General features: G+C 32.4%; 1 protein-coding gene across 1 annotated transcript in view; it reads right to left on the bottom strand.

Annotated features, from left to right (window-relative positions):
* The window catches only part of SP1173 (major facilitator superfamily domain-containing protein SP1173), a 199,695-nt gene that overhangs the window by 28,505 nt on the left and 146,772 nt on the right, over window positions 1-24,418 (bottom strand). The window contains exon 4 of the mRNA XM_085958744.1: window positions 20,675-20,707. The gene's annotated coding sequence lies outside the window, so the exon portion shown is untranslated. The remainder of the gene's footprint in view (window positions 1-20,674; window positions 20,708-24,418) is intronic.

Below are 24,418 nucleotides of genomic sequence, written 5' to 3'. Positions count from 1 at the left end.
AACCAGTGGTTCCCGTTACTGCTTGGCTCTACCGCACACCAATTCAACACTTATCAATTCGTGTGACGATTCCAGAGATATTATAGGAAAGTATTATTCAAGTGCTAGGTATATTATAATTCACTAACGATGTTTACTTCAATTACATGTTAACAAATAAATTAAAATAGTTTAAAGAAGATCACAAATCATGTAACTAATGTGTACAAGAAGGTGGAAGTAATCCAAATTTCTACATTTTAATGACCCCAACAAGTAGATGGATGAAATTATTTCCCATTGTTTATTACATTGTTTATATACAATGTACACATACTAAATAAAATACTATATTGTACTAAATCAACCAACGACCAGGACCGGTTTCATTTGCTGCGAGGGAGATTATCAGCAAACAGCTTTTAAACAAAAAAATTGACGGTTAATATCATTAAAGTGACAAACTTATATCTTGAAAATATTACAAAAAATATAGGGTTGGTTATTATAATCGTTAAACTTTGTGTTAGAGAAATATTAAATTATAGAAACTGTACAAATGCTAAATTGTAATAGAAGTTATAGAAACAGCCCAGCAGAAACTCAGAAAAAAATCTATTTAACATGGAACCACTAATATATAGGTAGGCACATGAAAACGTTGACATGTTAAATTAAAAGAAAACAAAATATAATAATTAAAGAGATTTTTTAATAAATAAAAAATCAACGAAAAATGGATATTAGCCTAAATTTATTAGGTCAATGATGCTGTGGCTCCGGAGACATATTACAACATGTGAATTTGTCAGACCTGGAATTCGAATACATGACTTCATAACCAGACATGCACCATTCGTCCATCGTGTGCATTCTCAACTGTCAAAATTGTTATTAAATTATATGGTATAATTAGTAATAAGTGTGTTTTATTTTTATAATTAATACATTATTGTCTTTCCAACCTACAATAATAAATTATTGACAGCTGTGATATCACTAAACTGATATTTTATTAATTTATTTACGGAGAGCAGTATAATGTAAGTAAGCAGTATTATATAAGTAAAATGGTTATAAACTGTTGGTGAAGTGAACGGCCAAGTCGTAATATAATAAAAATAAATCTTTTGTATTTGTTTAATGCAAACAAACTATAAAACACTGCGGTTAAATTGAGTGAATTTGTTTTCAATTGGCGAAGAAAAAAGTTTCCGGAGTTCCGCTCGAGCGAATTTACAACTTCCACCACAAATTGAATGGTATCATAATTCTATTACGGTTCTGGCGTTACTTCCCAGTTGTGTTTTGTCAAATTCATTTTCATTCAATCAGCGGACATTCATTGCAGTACAAATTGTAATTCCCGTAGGTAAGGGTAAGTACCTAGAACACCTACCTACACGCAAAAGAGTAGCGTGCAGAAAATCAGAAGCGAGGTGAATAATTGTGATACATTTTATAATAGTGAATATTGGACATTCATTACAACTACTTAAGGCTATACTTCAGTTGAGGCATGGCCTAAAAAGATAGTGGCTAGAGTTGGGTATTTCCCGAGAAAATCTCAATCTCGAGATTCGGGATTTCCCGAAATTATGAAATTTTGAATTCTTGAGATTCGGGATTTTCAGAAAAGAATTCTCGAGATATCGGGAAATTAAAAAAAAAACCTGTAAAAATCCTAAAATCAGTGTAAAAACAGACAAATTCCAAAAAAATATGATTTTCTTTATTTACATAAGACAAACAAAATACAAGTAGGAAAACAAAGATAATTCAAAACATTACTTATTAAAATGGAATATCAAATTACACAAACTGTCAATCGCTGCGTCAAACAATCACGTACGGCTTTTGAGACACAAAATTCCCTGATGATTCCCTCATTTTGAGTCGACGTTGGGTTAATTGTGTTAAATGCCCCGATCAGTCTTTGAACGTTTTGTGTTTTCTGTCCACTTTTTTCGTATAGAAAATCGTTTTTTCAATTAATATTTGATAATAAAGAAATCCCGAATACCGAGAAAAGATTCTCGAGATCCGGGAATTCCCGAAATGTTAAAAATTTAAATTCTCGACATTCGGGATGGAAAATCTCGAAAATTTACCGTAACCCAACTCTAATCGTGGCTAGGCGATGCGCGGATTGTGCAAATGACGCGTGCCGAACGAAATATAATTTGTCATAAAAATCCAACATGCGTCCATTTAATGTTATGTTTATTGTTATATTACTAATAATAATAGTATATTCATTGACATGTTTTCTTTTTTAAGTAGATATATAGATATATACGTAAAGTTTTTTAGTCATCTTTACACGATTTAAGAATATTTTCATCCGACGCCATGGCAAAACAAATCGACGTGCGGACACCTCGACGGTCGGTCTCCGATTGGCGACTAGTGAGAAATTTCGTCGCACCTACTGTTGTAAATTATTTGCCGTTTCACTGAAGTACGCTCTTAAATGTTTTCAAAATATCTTATACTACTGGACTCAAATCATGAGATAATTGCACACGCTTATACAAAAAACTGAATCCTCTCACGTCGTTGTATAACAATCATATTGTGTCAAGTGTTGAAAAACATAAAGGTACAATATTTCAAGAAAAAACAATTTGTTTCTTAAGCGTGTTCCACGGATAGTAAAAAAGTCGCAATTTTCTTCTATTTCTTATTTTTTGACCATGTCTAATCTTAATAGTATCATATGGGCCTCTACGGTGTGGGGGTTTCTATTAACAGATTTGTCTTTATGGATGTTAGCCAATTGCTAAACCTATTGGATAGATCCATACTCTGACTCCAAACACAAATTGAAAAACAATATATGTTTTTGCCAGACCCAGGATTCGAACTTTAGATCCAAGGCATTATATTATAAGCCGACGCGCTATCAATAAATATAATATCGATCATTTCAAGCTGCTTTGCATTATATTATTTCAGAACGTGAAATTTTTTTCTTCTTTTGACCATGTCTGATTCTAATAGGATCATAAGAAGAGGCTTGTAATAACAGATTTTGTCTCTATGAGAAATGGATGTTAGAGCCACTCGCTCATCCTATTAAGTAGGTCCATACTTTGACTCCAAACATAAATTCAAAAACAATATTGTGTATTTGTCAAACCAAGGATTCAAACCTGGTACCCACGACATTATAAGCAGATGCGTAAGCCGCTCGGTTATCGTGGTGGTAATAGGTAAAATATGTCATAATTTGTGTAATAAATATTTTGATGACAATTTTTTTTTTTTTATATCACCACTGATACAATTAGCAAACTAACCACCACACAGGCCTGCCTGCAGTGTTGCAGGCCTACAGCTTTTTTTAAATCAGTATTTTTTTGATTTTCGAATTTTTACTACCTACAACACTTGCATGAATGCGTCATCATTAGTAAGTACTATGTAGGTACAATGCAATCATTTCTATAGAGAGGCCCTTTGTGTTTTGGCCTCCACAATCAGATAATAAAACAATTATTATCAATCGCATAATAATGTAGATAGGCAAAATGTAAATTCCCATGGCGCACGCGTTGGATGAGATCTCCCGTCACGGTAATTAATCTTTGACATGTTTGTTTACATATTACATCGATTACAAATGATGTAATTTTACAGCCAACGTTCACAAATGCATTATCAATCAGTTAGCACATCGAGATATTGGAGAGTGTTGTCAGTGATGATTATCACCGCCGTTAGCAACCTAACCTAATAGGGGTGAGATCAAAATAAAATAAAATACGGGGGATGGTTTTCACCAGCCGTACAAAGTTCTCTCTATCGGTGTGTAGAATCGCAGAAAAAATGTTTGTGCTGAAAAAATATTTACCTTCCATGAAACAGTGGCGAAGAGTGTCTGTTGAAGGAAAGTAGGCTGTGGCAGGTAATAGAAAAAAGTCTTTTTTTTTTTTTAACCATATTCGATCCTAAGAGGATCATTAGCCTTCACACTATGGAGGCTGCATTAGCATTATGTCTATACTCTGGATTCAAACATCGTTGAAAAAAACTACACGTGAATTTGAAGACCCGGGACGTGGAAACCGGGACCCATGACAGTATAAACCGACGCTGTACTCACCCGGCCATCGTGAGTATGGACAGCCATATGTAGGTACCGTACTTAAATTTGAATTTTGTTTAATCCTAAGTGTTTTACTGTTACAATTTACTGAACATAACATATTATATTTTAGTTGTATGTATATAGAAGATATTTCATTAGAAAGACAACATGCACAAAATAGATATTTTATTAAAAAAAAAGATGTTGCCGAACCGGGAATCGAACCGTACCTATAACTGATCAGGAAAAACAGACGCTTCCAGCGGATACTGGGTGATTACTAGGTAAAATTACCATGAGATAAGTAAGCAGACCGCGAAGCCTCTTGTCAAATGGATGGTGAAGAAGCGACGTTTGGACCTGGCTCAACCACGTTTTAAGAATGTCTCAAGTTGGCCTGCCTTGAAATGAAGGTTTTGCATCAAAACACTTCCAAAACGTATTTAGTATGGCTGAACTATGATAATTATTGTATAAGTATATAATATATTTATATTGTTTACGTTAGTAGCACTGTACGCCCTGTTTTGGTTACATACTCGTAGACCGATATTTTCTATTTTGGGTTCCCCGATAATTAAGTTAAAATTGTCAAGAATGTCGTAGGTGTGCAAACGGCACAATTTAAAATGAATAATTAATACAAACTTGAAATAATCTAATAGTTCATTCATAACATTGTTTTAATTAAATGAATGTTTATCTAAAATGGATGATAAAACATTGTTTCACGTTTGTAATATAAATGCTCGGCTTTTTTTATTAGCTCAATGTAATCCTGGTAAATAATTAGCTACGAATGAATCTGAAATACGAAATCATCTGCTACTAATTTTCATATCGTCACTGTTCTGGCAGAAAACACTAATTCGAAAAAATGACATATTGAGTTAGTACCAAAATGTTCCTTATTTCAAACTTTACCGTCTGGAAACCTTCTTAATAAATAAACAGTCTTTATTTTAAAGTCACCCTTTTTACGATTACTTAATAAACTCACATGATAGACCATTATTTCAAACACTTTAACAACTTCAAAGTCAAATTACTCAAAACTAGTATTCTCCAGTTAGTGTGTTCTGCCAGAACAGAGACGATATTAGGCTTTGGTTTCGACACCACTTTTTAACAACGGAAAGTGCTAATGAAGAAATATGATTTCGTAACAATTTACTGAAGCCATGTTATATTAAATTCAAGAATGTAATTACTAATAACAATAACCATTTTTTTCTAAAATAAAAAATGTAACTTGCTAGCCACTAGCGCAATAACAATGCGTAAATTACTGAGAAAAAAATGATGAGTTTTTAATGACTACAGTGAGCCCAATAATTTTAAATTTCAATTGAACATGGCGCTCTTACTTTCGTAATTGCTTGATGGTGGTCTAATATGGTGAAATAATATTTTTTGATTATAGGTGACCGACCATGAAAGTGAATCGAACACAACCTACAACCACCGGGATTAACTGTCAAATGATTTTCATCTGATATATCCTACGATATACTGAAAATATTTACTCATTTATTAAAATACGAATACAAAATAATTGTGATTTAACTCTTTATTCCTGGTTATCGAAATAACAATAGTATAGACCAGCGATTTCCAAACTGGGAGGCGCGGAGTGTTGCGAAGGGAGGCGCGAAAAGTTTCACACAATTAATGTAGCCACGGGTTTGCAGTTTGCAAACACTTATTTTATAAAACGGCCGCTAAATATAAACTACATAAAACAATCCTATAAGTATAAAAGATTGTTTGCAAACCTGTCTGAAAATATGGAGACTAATTTTATAATACCTCACTTCTACAGTATATTGTGAAGCGCGCTGGCTATCTCGTGTAAAAATTAAATAAAAGGGTCAAATCATAATGTTGAAATTTGAGGCAAATTTGTTTAGGAACGATAATTTTGTTGTTAAAATCGTCTATTTAGTTGAAATTAAAAAAAAATGAGTGAATAAATCAATGCAAGGACCACTAATGCATTCACTGATTTAAAAAGACGAAGTGAAGGCGTTCATAAAATATTGGAGCCAAGATTAGATTTTTTTTAAAGGGAGGCGTAGTAACATAAACTTTGGAAACCACTGGAGTAGACAGTAGAACCTCGATATAACAGACTAAGACGGATGAGGAGCTGTCCGTTAAAACAGTTTTATAAAAACAAAATCATGTTTATTCGTTTTAATATTGAGTGATTTTATCGAGCTTTAGTATTGGGACTATATCTAATCAAGATTTGATATAAATAAAAAGGATTTCACGTTATACCCATTTATATTTTTTATAAAAATCGATGTTTTTTTAACATGCATAAAAAATATTAAAACTATGAATTTGTCAAAAATCTCTTCAATAAAATTTAGAAAACTGAAGAAACTAATAAACTAAATTTTAATAATAAATATGACCATAAAATAATATGTAAATGGGACCCTTTAACAAATTCACATTTTATAACATTTTTTTTAAATTATACGTTTATCTTTCACTTAAAATAAAAAAATATTTTTCTTTTTAATGTTTTCAGTAGCATATTTATTATTTATAATTAATACAGTTGAAATTGTAAATTATCAAAAAAATGTCACAAATTACAAACTTCATATTTTTCCACTAGGTGTCTCTGGTAGGTAACGACTTCGCCTTAAATAAAAATAAGCTTTAATACGCAAAGAAACACCCTTCATATGCGACGATAACGTATCTATGCTGTGTTTACATTTAAAATCTATTTTTTAACTTATTCAACGGTAACCATAATCATACATTATATTGATTCAGTGAGCAATGGTTAGGTACTCTTTTAGTTCAACATACTCCTATTTTCTGATGTTTTGGACTCATGTATTAAATGTTTTAATTCACTTTCAAAACCATTTATTTGTATGGGGATTTCTGAATCTTTATTGTTATTGACCCACCAGTGCGACGTTATCTGTTTTCACCTCTGAGTTAGGAATCATGAACAATAATTCCAGACATTCTACACGTAACCACTATATTATTATAGATATCGCTAGTTTTTCACGTTATTCAAATACACACGAATGTTAGAGTATATCAATTTAAATAATTTGTGTAAATTATAGTTACGTTTAATAGTACAGGTAAACGTTAAATAACTGTTCAGTAACGACAATTTTTCATTGATATATGTCTTCCTGTCGTGAGGGCGCATCTGCAGTATAATGTATTGTGTTTAAATATTAAATTTTATTTAGACAAAAGGGAATATACCCATAGATACTAAAACGCATATAGAAGGGGAATATTAGCCCCAGGATGGCAACTAAACATCAATGCACTCACAAAATGAACAGTAACTTTGGAGAACTTAAAGGATTATTATTACCGTTTCAAGTCCGGTGCATTAGCTTTATTAAAATGTGTCAAACATGAACAAGCAAGTGACATGACTGCCTAACTACGCGTAGCGCTTTTTTTGTTAATTTTCCACATGCAAGCTTTTTCTATCCCACTGTTCACAGTGACGTACCAATATTAAGTATTATAAATAATTACTTTCATGAAATGAAATTAAGAAAGTGGCTTTATTTAATAACATATATTTTTGTAACCTAATCCTTTCAGCTTAACCCACATTGATTTCTCATTAGGCCAAACAAATATGTTGGGAGAAGAACTTTCTTTTATGCAGATGGGGTTTTTGTAAATGAAAGGAAGTTGAAAAGCGGTTACTGACTAACGTTTAAATAATCTGCAAGTCATTTTGCACACGCGTAATCATTTATATTTATAGCAAGGTTAAAACACTGGCGATCTGAGATTTAATTTAATAACCGAAGTAAAACATTAATTTATTAACAGCAGGTGTATATTGTATTATTTCATTTACAAATAACGCAGTCAGTGTTTTTAATGATAATATGTAAGGTTATAGATTTTAATTCAATGATACTAAAAACGTTTTCAATCATTATTAAGGGTGGTAATACATAAACACATATTATTTCCTATATTATAGTAATACAATCTCTCAATTTGTGTTATTAAAAAAAAAGTACTTTTGGTACTGCGTGGTACTAATTATTTTATGAGAAAGTATGTAGGTACCTACGTACAATCAAAATGGGTTAAAACTCTTTACTTCAATGAATCTTGAACACGTGGATTAAACATTGGTTAAAAGTATTATTATTTTTTACGTTTTTCTTAGCTCGTATTCTTATTTGTCCGGTGGTTTTTTGTCCGGTACAAATCTTGCAATCGATTTTTAACTAACTTCCCGACTAGCTAGACATTTGAAACTTTTAGAATATATCAGAACACGATGCCAATGCATTTTTTAATACTTTTAGCCATCTTTAAGTAGAATTGAATTCATTTTCAGTTAATTCTGTTTCGTATGAAAAGTTATTTCGACACCATTATTGTATGGGGTCCTAGCAACTAAATTATTAATATAGGTATACCCGCGTTACTATGGAAATCAATATGACTTGTCAAAATGACATTTCAGTATTATTTCTATCAAGTACAAAATTTTTTGATCGTTTATGCTAGTCAAGTCAAGTTTATATGATTCAACAGAAAATTTAAAAACGTTGTACATAAAAAGTTCTTTTTATCTTGTAATTATTCATACTTAATTTATATTTTAAATCATCCATACCTCGTCATCTACTAACTACTTAGTAGTTCTATAAGGTCAAATGGTAGAAAGTATTATAATGATTTTATAATATGTAATATAGGTACATCAATTAGTTTTCAGAATGCTTGAAATATACGTCATGTTTTATTTGTGACGTTGAATGGCATGACCACTCCACTCAATGTAACCTGATTGTCGCAAAGTAGTGTATGTGATTATATGTGCTGAGAAAAATATTGAAAGACGCTGCTTTAGACAATTCATTGACCTTCGACAAATGTAGTAAAATAATACATAGTTACATTAAATTAAGTACATTGAGATTTTGAGTTATTTATTCAAATATGTACCTACGTATGTAAGTATTTCAGTCACCGTATAACCATAAAGTAGATCTGATCATAGATAATAATTATTATTGAAACGAAAACCATTCGTGTTGAAGTTAGGACACTTTGAAGGGGTTAAGCATACAATGCAACCAGTAATAAATCACAACTTGGCATAGCGTGCATATACCTACTTTGTTGTATTCTGGATAACTAGGGCAGTTTTTTTATATAGCCTATAAGCCTCGGTCGGAATAAAAAAATTATGCCGATATTATGAAAACATTCCGACATAGTACATACTACGAATTATTGATTACGTCGATGTAAATAAAACCAGCGCTCGAAATGGAAAAGTTTTCGAACCGGAGCGCTCGACAGTTTTCTTAAGATATTTACATAATTATCAAATTTTATGCGTACTTTATAAATATAAGTGTATTAGATTTTCTAATATATGGTCTATCTAGCTCAGACGGTCAAGTTATTTTTTCCACGAGACGGAGCGATAATTTTACCGATTTCACATACAGGAACGGCGTTCCGGTGCGCTCCGGTCCATTTCAAGCCCTGAATAAAACAAAATGTAATGTGGTAATAATCGTGTACCTAATCAGTAATTCGAATCACCCTATTACGAGTAACAAAAAAATATTCTTAGCTGATGAAAAATCCGTAAAACTGAATGGTAATTATGTCATGGAAGGGCGGGGTCATTTTCAAACACCTTTTATATTTAAACTGATTTTATTAGAAGCTAATTAATATTATATATATAGCAGATTGTATTTTAGACAATAACTTGTTACAGTATAGTTTGATATAGTGAATGCAGTCGATGTGTCTTTATCTAACGTTGAATTTAAACTGAATTGAACAGCTATTTTGATTAAGTATATTATAAAACAAACTATGATATTACGTATGGCATTCTTAGACGACAATATCCGTTTGAAAGAAGTGTGAAACAATGAGCAATAAATCAAATCTTTATCAAACGCATCTGGATAATTATAATTATTGATGATAAGAGAATAATTAAAGGCGTAAAATCAATGATATTAATGCATTAAAATTGCATTTATCAAATCGAAAATTCAATGAAAATTCCTAAAACCGATGAATTTGGTAGACGAAAAATCGTTATCAATGAAACCGTGAGATATCGTGCATAATAATATATACACTCAATTCATATAATATTATTGAGCCGTAATGAAACTAATTCATTCATTGTTTTTTTGGTTTCGATTGAAGCATCTAAGAAATGTCGCTGTTTATTTAAAGAAAGGAAATAAAAACGCTAAAAATTTCAGCAGGAGAAACCCCTCAGGAAATTGAATAAAAATTTTCCACAGGAAGCCAGCGTGACACGTGTAAAAAGCTTTTAAATAAAGAAATATTAAAGCAGCCATAACATCAATACCCAACATACTCCACTTGTCGAATTAATTGGTTAATATATAAGATAACCAGCCCTCAACAGAAAATTATTGAGGAAAATGGTTTCCACGTAATTTTTTTCTCATAAATTTATTTCAAAAGTAATTTATAATGTTACACGATATAAGTACTTAGTAAACGTTCATGATTTTTACATAGCGTGTAAGCGCATCTATTTTACACATAAGACTGCTATCGGCAGCTATCGAGGGTAGTTTTTCATGTTTGTATTGAAGTATTACAATTGTTAGTGTCACAATAAGTTAGCGTCTAAACTGTCAAAACTGTCTGTCCATCTCGCTTTAAAATTTACCACAGCCAAAAGAGGTGCTGTTAAAACATAGCACTTAGGTATTGCAACAATTATAAAAATATAAAAAAACTACCGTCGATAGCTGCCGATAGTAGTTTTGTGTATAGAATAGATGCGCTGGTCTTGCTATAAAAATACTTAGATGAAAAATCATTTGGGTCAGGTACCTAGGTCATTCTCCATTACATTTTATTAAAAAAAAAAACTATCCATTGTATTGTGAAATGCAAGACTCTGCAAATATTGGTAAGTATACGAATATACGATTATTACTGTTGCACACCCCTATCTGAACTAACATGTCGTACAACTATATTCATGTGTGCAAACATCTGTTTTCAACGAATCAAGACAACATTATTTAATTCTGCTTCTACATAGAATGTAGGTAGATACATGGTAAAAATATTTATTTATTGGGAAAATTGTTTATGATTATTGGTATTTTATTATTCTCCGTATATTATGACATGACACAATGGATGACAGCGTCAGCCTTTAAAACCTTGAGTACTTATTTCACGTATTATTTTTCAAAGCCTAAAGCAGATTAATACCCAGTGGGTTGGGCTTTTGACCAACGTCCATTCCTCGTAAAAAATACATTAATATAACTACCATTCCGTGGAAGCCCATTGCTGTGATCCCTTTAGGAATGAAAATGTTATTTTTATAGACACTGCACTGTTAAGAACGAATTTCTATGTCTTTTTTTTTTCAATTTGAGTGTCTGTGGTTTTGTAATAGGTATCCACAAGTTCACAAATATACAATTTGGGCCACACGTTTTGATGAAAATATACGTCATTATTTCAGTCAGCAATCATCGCATCAAAGCCGTGTCAGACAAATTGACCTTTTTACTATTATTAAAATTTTCTCACAACTTAAAACCGTTTTGTGCAGCCAGCCATACCGAAAAGAATATATTTATTTTTTGACACCTCTTGGCATGAGAGGTTTTGATTTTAAAATCCTATACGCAAAGGGAAACAAATAATACTTATTACTTTGTTGCACTTTTGAAATGTTGGAAACAGTGTTGCTAGCTGTCGATGACAAAAACATGCCAGACGGGATACGAAAACAATCCATTTGGCAGGAAAAATGCAAATTTTTCTGAAAATAAAATTAATCGTCAAACATTCATTAAACAGCACACATTAAATTATAATGATACCATTTCACTATAATGCCATGAATGCTCTTATTGTTTGTACGTGTTAAATTATGTTGTTTTATTTCTCACGCTACTAAAATAGGTACCTACCGACCTACCTGCATTAAGTATGTACCTATCTGATATGTATAAGAAATAAACACAATATCTAGCGTATTTTAAGCACGTTTAAAGCTACGGAGGAATCAAAAAATGCTATTAAAAACGCTATAAGCCATGTGCGTTTTTTGCAAGCTAGCTAGATGCCTATCGAAAAATGCTAGATCTGGCAAAAAAAACGTTAAAATTGGCAACGCTGGTTGGAAACGGTGGTTTATGAGTAGGTACAACGCATAGTGATGATGCTGGTATAATAATAATTAATTAATATGTTGGTAAAAATAAGTTTCAATGTATGTAGTCATTTTGGTTATATCAACAAAATATGTAAGTATTTTGAATTATCAAACCGTGGCCCGTTTTCCCGTCTGAAACGGGCCTCATTAGCTCTGCGGCGTTCATAAACATAAAGGCCATATTCCATTGGCAGACGCACAGACCCAACCCGATCGAACGATCGACGGCAACCGTTGTCGCTAGCTATTTGCAATTACACGCAACGATTCAATCTCGTTGGTCCTTGATTTGATTGGTTAAAATAATACTAGTGTTAAATATAGGTTGAGTGAAAACTAGATATTATTTCGTAGATTGGTGGCTACACTGAACGCATTCCCGCGCAATTTTACGTCAACAAAACTGAGCTGTCAGCTGTCAAACCTAGCGAGCATCAGATCTGTTAAAATTTATGCGGCCGTTTGACATTTATAGAAAGTTTGTATACTTATTGTTAATTTACATCATGAATAACTGGGCGAGCTTGAATCTCCAAACCAATTGAGTAATTCGAATATCGAAATCGAATAATCCAAAGACTAATTTATTGTAGCAAGTATGGCTATATTTCAACTGGCTCAGGCGGTCAGGACTCGCCGTAAACGAAAACACTGGGTCAAAAGTTGGCTAACTGAAGAACAGCGTGATCGCCATTGAATATGGCGGATTTTTTTACGTTCCACACTATATCTTTGGCGTGTATTTATTCGACGAGGACTGTGTCCTCGGTGATACTCCATATATATTTTTTAAGTTTTCGCCATCTTGTAGTTGGTCAGTTGAAATCGACCAGTAGAATGAAATGAACGACCGTTTGCATGACTCAGGCGCATATTCGGCTATTTTCGTACGCTTTCGGCAATCTTCGCTTGATAATGAAAGGATCGCACGACGGATAATAGAAAATTTTCCACTTTCGACCCGATCGCTCACGATCCTTGAAAAACATAGAGAATAGAGTTTGACAGTCGTGGCAGACGATCGGGCCAGACGCAATCTGCCAATGGAATATGGGCTTAATACAAAGGCCCCTTTATTCGAATGCAAAGGCCTCCTATATTATATCGAGCGCGACACCGGTGTCCCGTCTGAAACGGGCCTACGAATTTAATTTTGCGTGTCGCTTGGAAGTTAATTTATTAGTATCGTATGATACTGAAAGTCAATCGATTAAAATGTAAAGTATTGGTAAGCAGTTTTTGAATAGCTGCCATCAAAATAATTAATGGGTTCATTATTTCTAGTACTTTTAATAAAGATAATATTTTATTCAGATTCGTACAAATTATCAGAAAATTTAATAGTTTGTGCGTGACAGTTTCAACTAAAACCAAGCATTTACCGATATTTAGTCGAATTTTGAAGGTAATCCAGAGGCATTAATAAACAAATAATTGAGGTATGAGTTCGCATCGAGGGATAGGTATCAAAATGATATAGCACTGAAGACATCTTACATCTGCCGCTTGTTTTGTTTCCAAAAAAGTAGAATGATGTAATCGGAAATAGCTATACAAAGTGAATAAAAAATGGCTCGAAGCGTGTGGCGTGTCGGCCATATTAATTTTGTCCGTAATATACGACCGTGGCCATTTTTGATAGAGGTAATTTTCTAAGCTAATGTTAAACAGGTTTATTTATTATACTATCAATTGCAATAAAAATGGAAAGCATTATCAAATTTATCACATAATTCGGCAATAGATTATCCAATAGACAATCTTTGCGACAAGGTTGAATGGCTTACTATTAATAAATTATAGACATCAGAAACTAATCAATGTTTTTATTGTGTTTCATTCGATATGGTCAGTTTATACATGGATTTAATTAATTATTATTTCTTGATGAAGTTACTGTTGGATCGTCACACCGAGTGGCGAGTGCAATGCATTATTAGGTAGAGCTGTCTTCTATAAGCTGGCGTGCCGGTCCCCCCCCCCCCCCCCGCTTCAGCATCCATCTCGTTCCCAACCATTGAAAACTTGAAACAGTTGAACGTTAAGACACAATTTCCGTGTGACGTGTACGCCAGTTTATAGAATACAGACTCTAGCTTATCTTACCATGTTGATTATAATTTTTAGCTATAAAAAAACCAAGGGCCCTTGCAGATTACCTTTTCTAGAAGCGCTATTCAGTAGCTTTGCAGAACGCTTCTACATCGCATGCACAATAGAAGGTACCCGTTACGAAGGGTGGGGATAGGCTGTTAAGATCCGACATAAATAGTGCACATTAAAATTTGTCAGTCATTCGCATTTGTTTTGATTGAACTGAGATTACAATTTACAGACGATGTTGGTTAGTTTTTAAAAATCAATTAAACCTTGCCTAAACCAAACCACAATAGTTTTGGTATGTTAGGGGCGATTTGACAAAATAGTGCACACTTTTTTGTTCTTAATTATATGTTTTCGATGAATTAAGAATACATATTACACATATTGTTGGTTCATTTTTTATATAAAAATTAATGTTTGTTTGTCTGTTTGTCCCGTATGCGTCCCTATACCATTCATCCGATTGCGATTAAACTTTGGTGAGTTGTTGTGTGCACACCCGCGGAGGTTTCTGAATTAGAAAAACCATCTTCTTCTTCTTCTTCATTCTATCTTCTTTTATTCGTATGGTTCCAATACCATTCATCCGATTGCGATGAAACTTTGGTGAGTTGTTGTGCGCACGCCCGCAAATGTTTCTGAATTAGTACAACCGTCTTTACGTGATTATTAAAAAGGTAAATTGCAACATAAAAAACATCACGCAACCTGCGACTACCATAATACCTACTATAACAATTCCTTTTTAGCTTTTAGCTCTTTCACCGGTAAATACACGTAAAATCATTTTTCATCAAAATATATTCCTATAAAAACCAAATGCATGATTCAGTAGTTTTTTTTTATTGCGTAATCGTGAATATGACAGTTTGAGAATTCAAGCTAGCAAGGTCTTTACAAAAAAGTTTGTTTATTAATAATACGTGTAATGGAGTTCTTTCACGCATCTGTGAGCAGTCAGCTCAATAGACAAAAATAGTGACGCCAAAAACTGTGGAATATTATCAACTTTATTATCAGTATATATGCATATGAGGGGGGGTGGGGGTTGACAGGGGTAAAAAAAAGTTGCATTCAATAATGTTATTATTTTAAATTATGTGGTTGTGCGATAAAATTTTTAATTGTGTATCGATACTCGATAATTTGGAAAACGCTACTGTAGAGCGTCACACTGCCTTTATCCTAAGCGATAGGTAGGGGGGGGGCGCCAAAGATCCTAGCGTGGGGACTTGCTTCAGAATGTGGAGGCCATGTCTATATGGCAAGCATTGCATGTTCAATTTGGATCACGATCGAATCAGTTTAATCCATGATCGCGATCCAAATTGAACGTGTAATGTCCGCTTTAGGGGCTAAATATTACCAACTACTATGGGATTAATGGATATTTTCTTTGAAATACAATGAACATTGTGTTGTCGATCTATCAAAATGTAACAGAGAAAGAATAAGTTTCTCAGTTACAAGTTTAACAACTCATGTATACTGACATGTTTATCACCTGTCTAACTATTAATAACAGTAACGATTCAATGAATTAACACACTACATATGAGTCGCTTAGAATCATAACTCACATATTCCAAAAATCAAGTTTTGAGATAATCGCTAAAAACCAACAGAGCACTATTTTTTGTAATTAGAAGAACAGTATTGAACTCCCTAGAATATTAATGAGTGAGAGAGTCGAATAACTTTTTTTTTTAAAATATATATACCTAATACTCCTAACGTTGCAGACATACAGCATATTATGAGAAATAGAGCTCCCCGATTGGTTAGGAAGGCGTTGGTGACAAAACTCTATTCATTGAAATATACGACATATTACACCAACAATGAACTTTGTCAACGATTTTCACATGGTTTAAATTGACTTTTAATACTCAACTATTTTTCGATATATAGATTAATTCATTTAGAATCACTTGGCATATTTAACTAAAAAACGACAAAATTGCAATATGTGAGTTATGATTCTAAGCGACTCATATAGCCAAAAAGAAATTTGTCAATGGTACCCGTTTTAATTTGCCGCATTATAATACTATATTATACCAGTCATGTCTAACTTCAAGTTGGCAGTGATCTATCAGGACTCTCCCATTGCCAACCCTCAACTAGAACAAGCTTATTGTATTTTGTCGAGGACAGTCGTTTAGGTTTTCTTTTGGGTCCTCATTGCACTAAAGTTTTGTCTTTGAGACATTGCGTCAAACTATTCTACTAGATACTGTGCAAATAAATAACCTACTGCTTGATGGTGAGGAGATACGTCTATTCACACCTTCCCATTCTCTCACTCCTGCTGCAAGTTAAGAAGAAAACAAAAATAGGAATCGTTAATGCTTTCCGTTTAAAATCTAAATGATATCATATTATATTACAAGTTAATGTATACGCATTTTACTATTATACACAATTCACGTAGGCCATGATGCGGCCGACGCGTTGGACATGCCTGCTATAGAGAGGCTATGGTCACCTAACATGATCTTTTATCGACGCGTGTAGCGATAAAATCATCAATGCTTCCGATCGATTTACACACGCGTTGATCCAGTGCCGTTAATATTATTTAAATTATGTGCTTGCTACTAAAAAATATAAAATATTTAAGAAACATAATAATAAAATATAATGAACTATTATATTCAACGGATAATTATTCGTGATAATTGTGAATTATTAAATACACATAAAAATAAATAAATATATATGTATTCATATTTTCGAAAAATTATGCAGTGCTCCGATTCGTACAATTTTCCATTTCGGGCACTGATAAATTTAAATTCAAATTATGATATATTATTTAGTATTTGAATTAACCTCCCCCATACACTAAATCAGGGTTACTTGTTACACATAATTTTCCGTCAAAAGGACAGTTTTGAATTCAAAAATATTTAGCGGGCCACCGTTTCTTCTGTAAATATTTTCTGTTTCTAAAAAACATAAGGCAAAAAAATAATAAATTATTTAATCGACAGATGATGACGATATAGTTGTATGTTAATTTAATTTAAGTTTGATTTATTAACGCTCATTACATTATAGAAAATCTTTTTTCACAAATATGGGTTCTTTCAAATAAAGAAGCCGTTTGATGAGCATGTTAAAACTATATTTGGATATACCTCAAGTAGGGATTCCAATCCCGGGATCCCGAGCTATTTTCGATACCTATGAATCCCGGGATTGATAAACATAATCCCGGGATTTCGGGATTGATTTTTTTATCAATTTTTATGGAAAATAAAATAAAAGCGAAAATATAACAGAAAAAATACTTTTAATAAAAAATAACTACATTAGAAATAAACTGAGTTTGAATGAAGTTTGATTTATACCCATGTGTAGGTTGGCGATTTATTTTATTTTTTCACGTAAATTATTGAAAATGGAAAGATTGGAAAAAAACAATGCTTCGCACTTTTAACAAAGTAATTCCACCATGATATCATACGTTTTACGGCAGTTTCATATTTGTCTGACTAATTAGATTTATGAAGTGGAAAAACCATACGTACGCCATGATTATTTGCTTTAATATTTTAAATCTCGCTAATCCATTCATTAAGTCTTTACTATCAGAAACAGCAATCTCCTATTAAATTCACATTATTATTTAAATTACAATATTATTTATTCCGTTAAACTTGTGTATTTCCAAGATTGAACGTATACAATATTAACAATAAACATCTTAAATTGTATAAATTTTACTAGATTTATTTTTGACCGATTTTATCAATGTTATTTGTAAATATAAATTTTTTATATATAACAATGGAAAAAATGCCAATCCCGGGACCAGTCCCGGGATCCCGGGATTGTCAAATTGTAATCCCGAAATCCCGGGATCAGAATTTTGGCTCGGGATTGGATTCCCTAACCTCAAGTGAAATTCCTTAGTGGAATTCAATTAAATTCTTATCACGATAAGATGCTTTTGCTTCCACGTTCTCTTGCAAATCTATTAATTCAAACTGCATATTTACGGGAACAGCGTCCGGGTTACATGGAAAGGGGTCTTGAAAAATATTAAAATTCATTTTGATGTTTCTTAAAATTCAATAAGCGCTTAGAACATTCATCCAACACACATTGAATGATTCTGGAGTATTTTTCTGATCGCAGAATACTGGAAGCCTCGGTAGATTCATTCAAAAGAGTCTCTGACATGATTCCAAATAACAAAAATTTCCAATATCGAATATTTGTTGAATAGGTCGAATCTTTCACTCTGAAGCCCTCACTTCGCACATCCGCATACACACATATCAAAGGGTCTGACCCAGTGATGCCAACCGTACTATAATTATAGTACAATACTATAATTTTGATTTCGCGAAAAATGTAAAATACTATAGTTTTATGCCAAATATAACAAAATACTATAATTTTAAAGGATTCAAAACGAAAAATGTTCTTGTACTATATATTTTTTAGAAATACTTAATTTTTACGCCTTTGTACTATAATGAGCATAGAAAAATATGGCAACACTGGTCTGACCATTCATTCTTGCCAGAGGATATTTAATTTTAAATGTAATTTTTGATATACCATTTATGAAGAATAAAAAATAATACAGATTTAACATAAATTTCGCGGGACACACTTTGTGAATCCTTGCACTATATTAATATTCGGGTATATTGAGAATTGTTTTTATTTAATTGGAAGAGGTTTCAACCGATTTCGTTTGTTTTACGAGACATGGATGTTAATCACTTGCTCAACTTATTATGTCCACACTCTGGGTCTAACCACACTTTGAAAAACAACATCTTAAATATCGTGCCGCCACTGTTTCCATTCCTGCTGTGTACTTCTAGATGCACATATGCATCATTAAAACCGATTAAATCTGTCCTCACAGTAAGGGAATATTATTTAATAAATCTCACAAAATACAGGTTTCTGTCGAAGGCAACCTGCTTACCTTTAAACGAATTGCTATGCAATGGATCGTAATTAATTATTATAACCAATAACTACTATTAAGATTAAGTTCTCCATCATCGATCGAATATTTTGTTTGACTCGGTATTATGCTATTTGGGTTATTTCTAATAATATATTATGTACCTATTCGTTAAATAAGTACATACACCCAACACGATTATGTATTTCTAAATGTGTGCCAAATGTTCGCATTCATACCGTTTTGAGTAACCTGCTGCTTTGTCAAAGGGTTAAAATTAAATATTAGTGTCTGACTGGCAAATTACCATTTCCGCTCCAAGATATATAATATAATATAATATATTATATGAGTCGAAGTTATCTCAATAGTACATTTCGTACAACGAATTGTTGAATCATACGGTCAAACCTTTGGCGGATAGCTCCAGCTCCACGTTCAAATAAAAAAATCAAAACAGAATAATATTTTAATTTTATTGATTTTGAGGCGGTATATTAATTATTGTCCATTTTCCATTGCAGTGAAAATTTTCAACTCCTTCATTTATACTTGGTAAAAATGAAGTCTCAGCAAGCATTATTAAATTAATTTAACAGACTACAGCGCCTGTACACGTACTTCCATGGATTTACTTGCACCAATAGTGTGTATTTTAAACTATCGCGATAATGACAATTTACACGTAATAGTGCCGACTGTCTTGCCAATTTCATTCTTCAAGAGTAAGCGAGACGCGATATTGTAATTGTATGATACTATTTGACATATTGTCTTGAAAATCGGTTAACCTCAAAATGAGTCTCCGCGTGTGATTCGTTTTTTACCGGCAGTTTCGCCACTATCACCAGATATCGCAGTCCAATTTTCGCGTGAAAATTCAGAAGCTTCTGAACGTTTTTGATCCATGCATGCAATCTTGCAATTTGCACCATACCTAATACGTGTTTACACGTGCATTTTTTTTGTAATGGCCGCGATAATACGTATTGCCAGCGGTAAATCCATGTAATACGTGTAAACAGGATATTAACTATATAATAATGAACTGACTTTGCTATAAATACAATTAAACCAATCGTATTTAACACACACGCATTTTTCTTGTAAAGTAATAAATATAATAAATAAATAAATAACCAATTATTCCGTACAATATGACATGTTATATGACAAGATTCGTGCAATGTGTGAAGATTATTTTCAATAAAATAATTAGTACATATCTACTATACTGACAATAACGTCAAAACTTTAAAATTAAGATAATAAATAAATATACATATTATATTATTTACTTATCTAATAAATTTAATGTAAAAAGTATCTTTACCTGAACCAAAGTCGATGATAAGCGAGAGAACGTCTGAAAACAGAAAAAAACAATTAGGTTAATAACTATGTATTTACAGAAGAATGAATGGCACATTAATAATAATGAAAATACATATCATTTTAAAAACAAAGCAAAATTACAAAGGATTACACTTTAGTAATCTATAATTATTATTATTTTGGAATGTCATAGTAATTATTAATTTTGTTTAATACCGCAATGAATAATTACTTAATAGTTTTTTTAATAAGTTTGTCAATGAATTATCTGGATAACCGTTCTCATGTAAAAGATCATGGGACGAAACGAATCTTGCCACCACACTTTAAGTACATAGTGATCTCTGTTTTTGGATTTAACTGTAGCCATGTACCGAGTACCGACAGGTCGATCTGAAAATGGGCTTCTAGCCCGCTTACATGTAAATTGTACGTGTTATGCCGGGTCCACACCGAAAACAAATCGCGCGACAACTCGTTAAATTTTACGATAAGCATGATAATTATCGTAAAATTTAACAAGTTGTCGCGCGACTTGTTGCCGGTGTGGACCAGGCATAACATTTCGCCGTATCACAGATCACCGTGAGTTATCGTACCGGAAAGAAAGAGGCGTAAAGCATTGGAATTAAACATTGACGCGTTGTTCGTGGACCATTGCAGACGGTAATATTCCAATTTTATTAGATTCAATAAGAACATTAATTATACATTATTTGATGGAAACCTACATAAACTATTAACTTGCGTAAGTATTTCTCTTCAGTAGACCAGTACAAAAAATAATCATCATTTTGAATGAATCATTATTTTTTATCACCATTTTTTTTGTAGGCGAGTAATAAAAATAATCTAATAATTTAAATTAGTGTTTCTCAAAGTTAGACATGTGAGGATATTAAATTAGGATAATATTGCTATATCAGCACACCGAAAAAGTGTCTTTTTCACATTTTAAAACATCACGAGATATGCTTTCAAATTCAATTTGCACTGTGATTTTTTTTTGTTGTACTGAAATGTTAGTAATAGTCACTTTTCTGTCTTTCAAGTTTTACGAAGCTGATATTTCACGAGAAAAACATCAACCGTGTAGGTACCATTTTACATCTTTCCGCGAACCAAAGTTTGGGAAACAACCATCTTCATTAAAAGCTGCGTGATTCAGTTCAAGCAACGGAGTGGTTTTGCATTAGCATTTTTTAGATACGTAGTGATTTTTTACCATTACCGGTTCTAAGTGTATTTATATTATATTCTTCAATCCCATAACGACCGGGCCTAGATTAGTGCTTGCAGACGTTATTATAAATTCGCGACCACACGGTCCCATACATAGCTACACTAAGACCATGTCCAGATGGCGAGGGTCCACCGCGCTTTACGCTGGAGTACGAAAAATATGCTCCGTCCAGATAGCGCGTTCCATTTGGCAGTGAACAAGCTAGGTGTCGTAATCCATTTTTGAATTGGCATAGAAAACAAACGCGAGTCCAAAAAAAAAAATTCCGACAACTCATTGTGTTACTCGGTTTCTATGAGATTTTGTATTTCACGATAACTTGCAATATGTTCTCGGCATTTTAAATAAGTATTTTAATTATATATATACACACCATTGAAAATAAATTTAATTTCACATCTTTTAACAACCGGGGACTCCATAACTTTATATTTTTAACCACTACCAAATTAGCTACGGAAGCGGCATTATTTTATCACGTTTTTATTAGCTCGTATTCTTGTTTGTCCGGTACAGATTTTTTCTTGTGTGCCCAGTACAAATTTTTTCTTGTTTGTCCAAGATTTGTATTGGACGATTGAAGATTTTTAACTAACTTCCCGACTAGCTAGACATTTGAAACTTTTAGAATATATCCGAACACGACGACAATGCATTCTTTAAATAAATTTGGCCATCTTTAAGCAGAATTGAATTCATGTTCAGTTAATTCTGTTTTGTATGTTTCGGAAAAAAATCGTAAAAAGTAAAACACTATTATTGGTTGCTAAGAGGGTCCTAGCAACTAAATTATTAATATATACGTGCGTTACTTTGGAAGTCAATATGAAATGTCAAAATGACATTTCAGTATTCTAGTACAAAAAAGTATTTATTAATACTTACATAGAATTGACAAGTTTATATGATTCAACAGAAAATTTAAAAACGTGGTAAGTATATAAAAAGTTCTTTTTATCTTGTAATTATTTTTGTTTATTTTATTCAGGAACCAAATTAAAATAAGTATTATAATATCATAAATCAATAACATAAAACGGAAAGATTTCTGGCGAAGAAAAAAAAGTAATTATAAATAATAAATATAAAACAATATGTAATATACCTACTTATTACACACTTTGAGAGAGAAAATACAAATTGATCAAGAAACTGTTTTAAACATTTTTTTACAAAGAATGGTTGATATCTAATCCACCCAACTTATTAAGGTCGTTGCTCTGCAGCGATAATAATCGAAAAAAAACAAGTGCTTTCACCTTCGCATCCACGGTTTCATCTACGGGGGCAGTCTTTCACCGTGGGGACGCTTATCTACCGTATAATTATAATATAACTGCCTAGTTACGTTTTCACTACCTATTCGCAATACATGAATAATATGTTTTTTTATCGTATCATTTTTGTGAAATGATAATTGATTTTTATGTTTCATTTCTTCTTGTTATCGTACCAACCCCTAGCGGGGGTAGACCACCATCAAGGTGATTTTAGCCTTATCATCAATGGTTCTTACGTTCGGAATCGCCGTCGTCCTCTGCTATGCCTACCGTTCTTCCTTGGATGACAAGTTGGAGAATACTGTACTTTTTTGTCCTCTCATAATGTTTCAGACGTAATGTAGTCTGCTTTTCTATTCTAGGTTTGCTCAATACAATTTCTACTAAGTATATAATTTTGTATTATACTGTAAAATATTACTATGTGTCGTATTTGTGATTCGCTGTAATGTCACAATATTACACATAAAACAAATTAAAAAAAATGTATGAAAATGGTGCCGATTCTAGGTTATGTGAAATATTTTGTAATAACGCAGGGGTGTCGATAAGGTCGATAGCGAAATGATTTTTGGTCAATCTTCAAAAATATTTAATTAATTTATTCATAATTTGGAAGTATAGTGAGATTTTATTTACGAGTATTATACCTACATATTTTTATTATCCAAATTTTTAATTATCTAATTCTAAACAGATGGCAGTAATGGTACCTACCAAATTATACAAAAATTGTAGACAACTTACAATGTAGGATAAGTAATTCAAGCTTTGTCTGTAGCATCCGAAAGCTCAAAATAAAATGAATATATTCAAAATAAAATAAGAACTACACTACTTTCTATACACAAGACTACTATCGGCCGCTGTCGGCAGCTGTCGAGGGTGGTTTTTCATATTTTTGTATCGAAGTATTAGCACTTATTGTAACAATTATAATAAGTTAGTTGTAATTGTTACAATAAGTGCTACCATAATGAACATTTCTATATTATGTCTAAATAGGAATCACGTACACACTGTACACGACAACCAATGTCTTGGGATAAAATTATAAATTTCCTCGTTGTATTCAGTTTAGATTCTTGGTGAGGTCACAATATTGAAAAATCGAGTAAAAATGTTCCAAATACAAAATACGGCATCGTAATTTTTTCACATAGATTGTTATAGGCAAAAATATTGATGGGCTGGTTTCTCAAGATTAATATTTTTGTCA

This window comes from Rhyacophila brunnea, unplaced genomic scaffold (genome assembly GCF_057557595.1).
Source record: "Rhyacophila brunnea isolate RB1 unplaced genomic scaffold, BYU_Rbru_1.0 scaffold_8, whole genome shotgun sequence".
Taxonomy (NCBI): Eukaryota; Metazoa; Arthropoda; class Insecta; order Trichoptera; family Rhyacophilidae; genus Rhyacophila; species Rhyacophila brunnea.
This window is presented reverse-complemented; position numbering and strand designations above follow the sequence as displayed.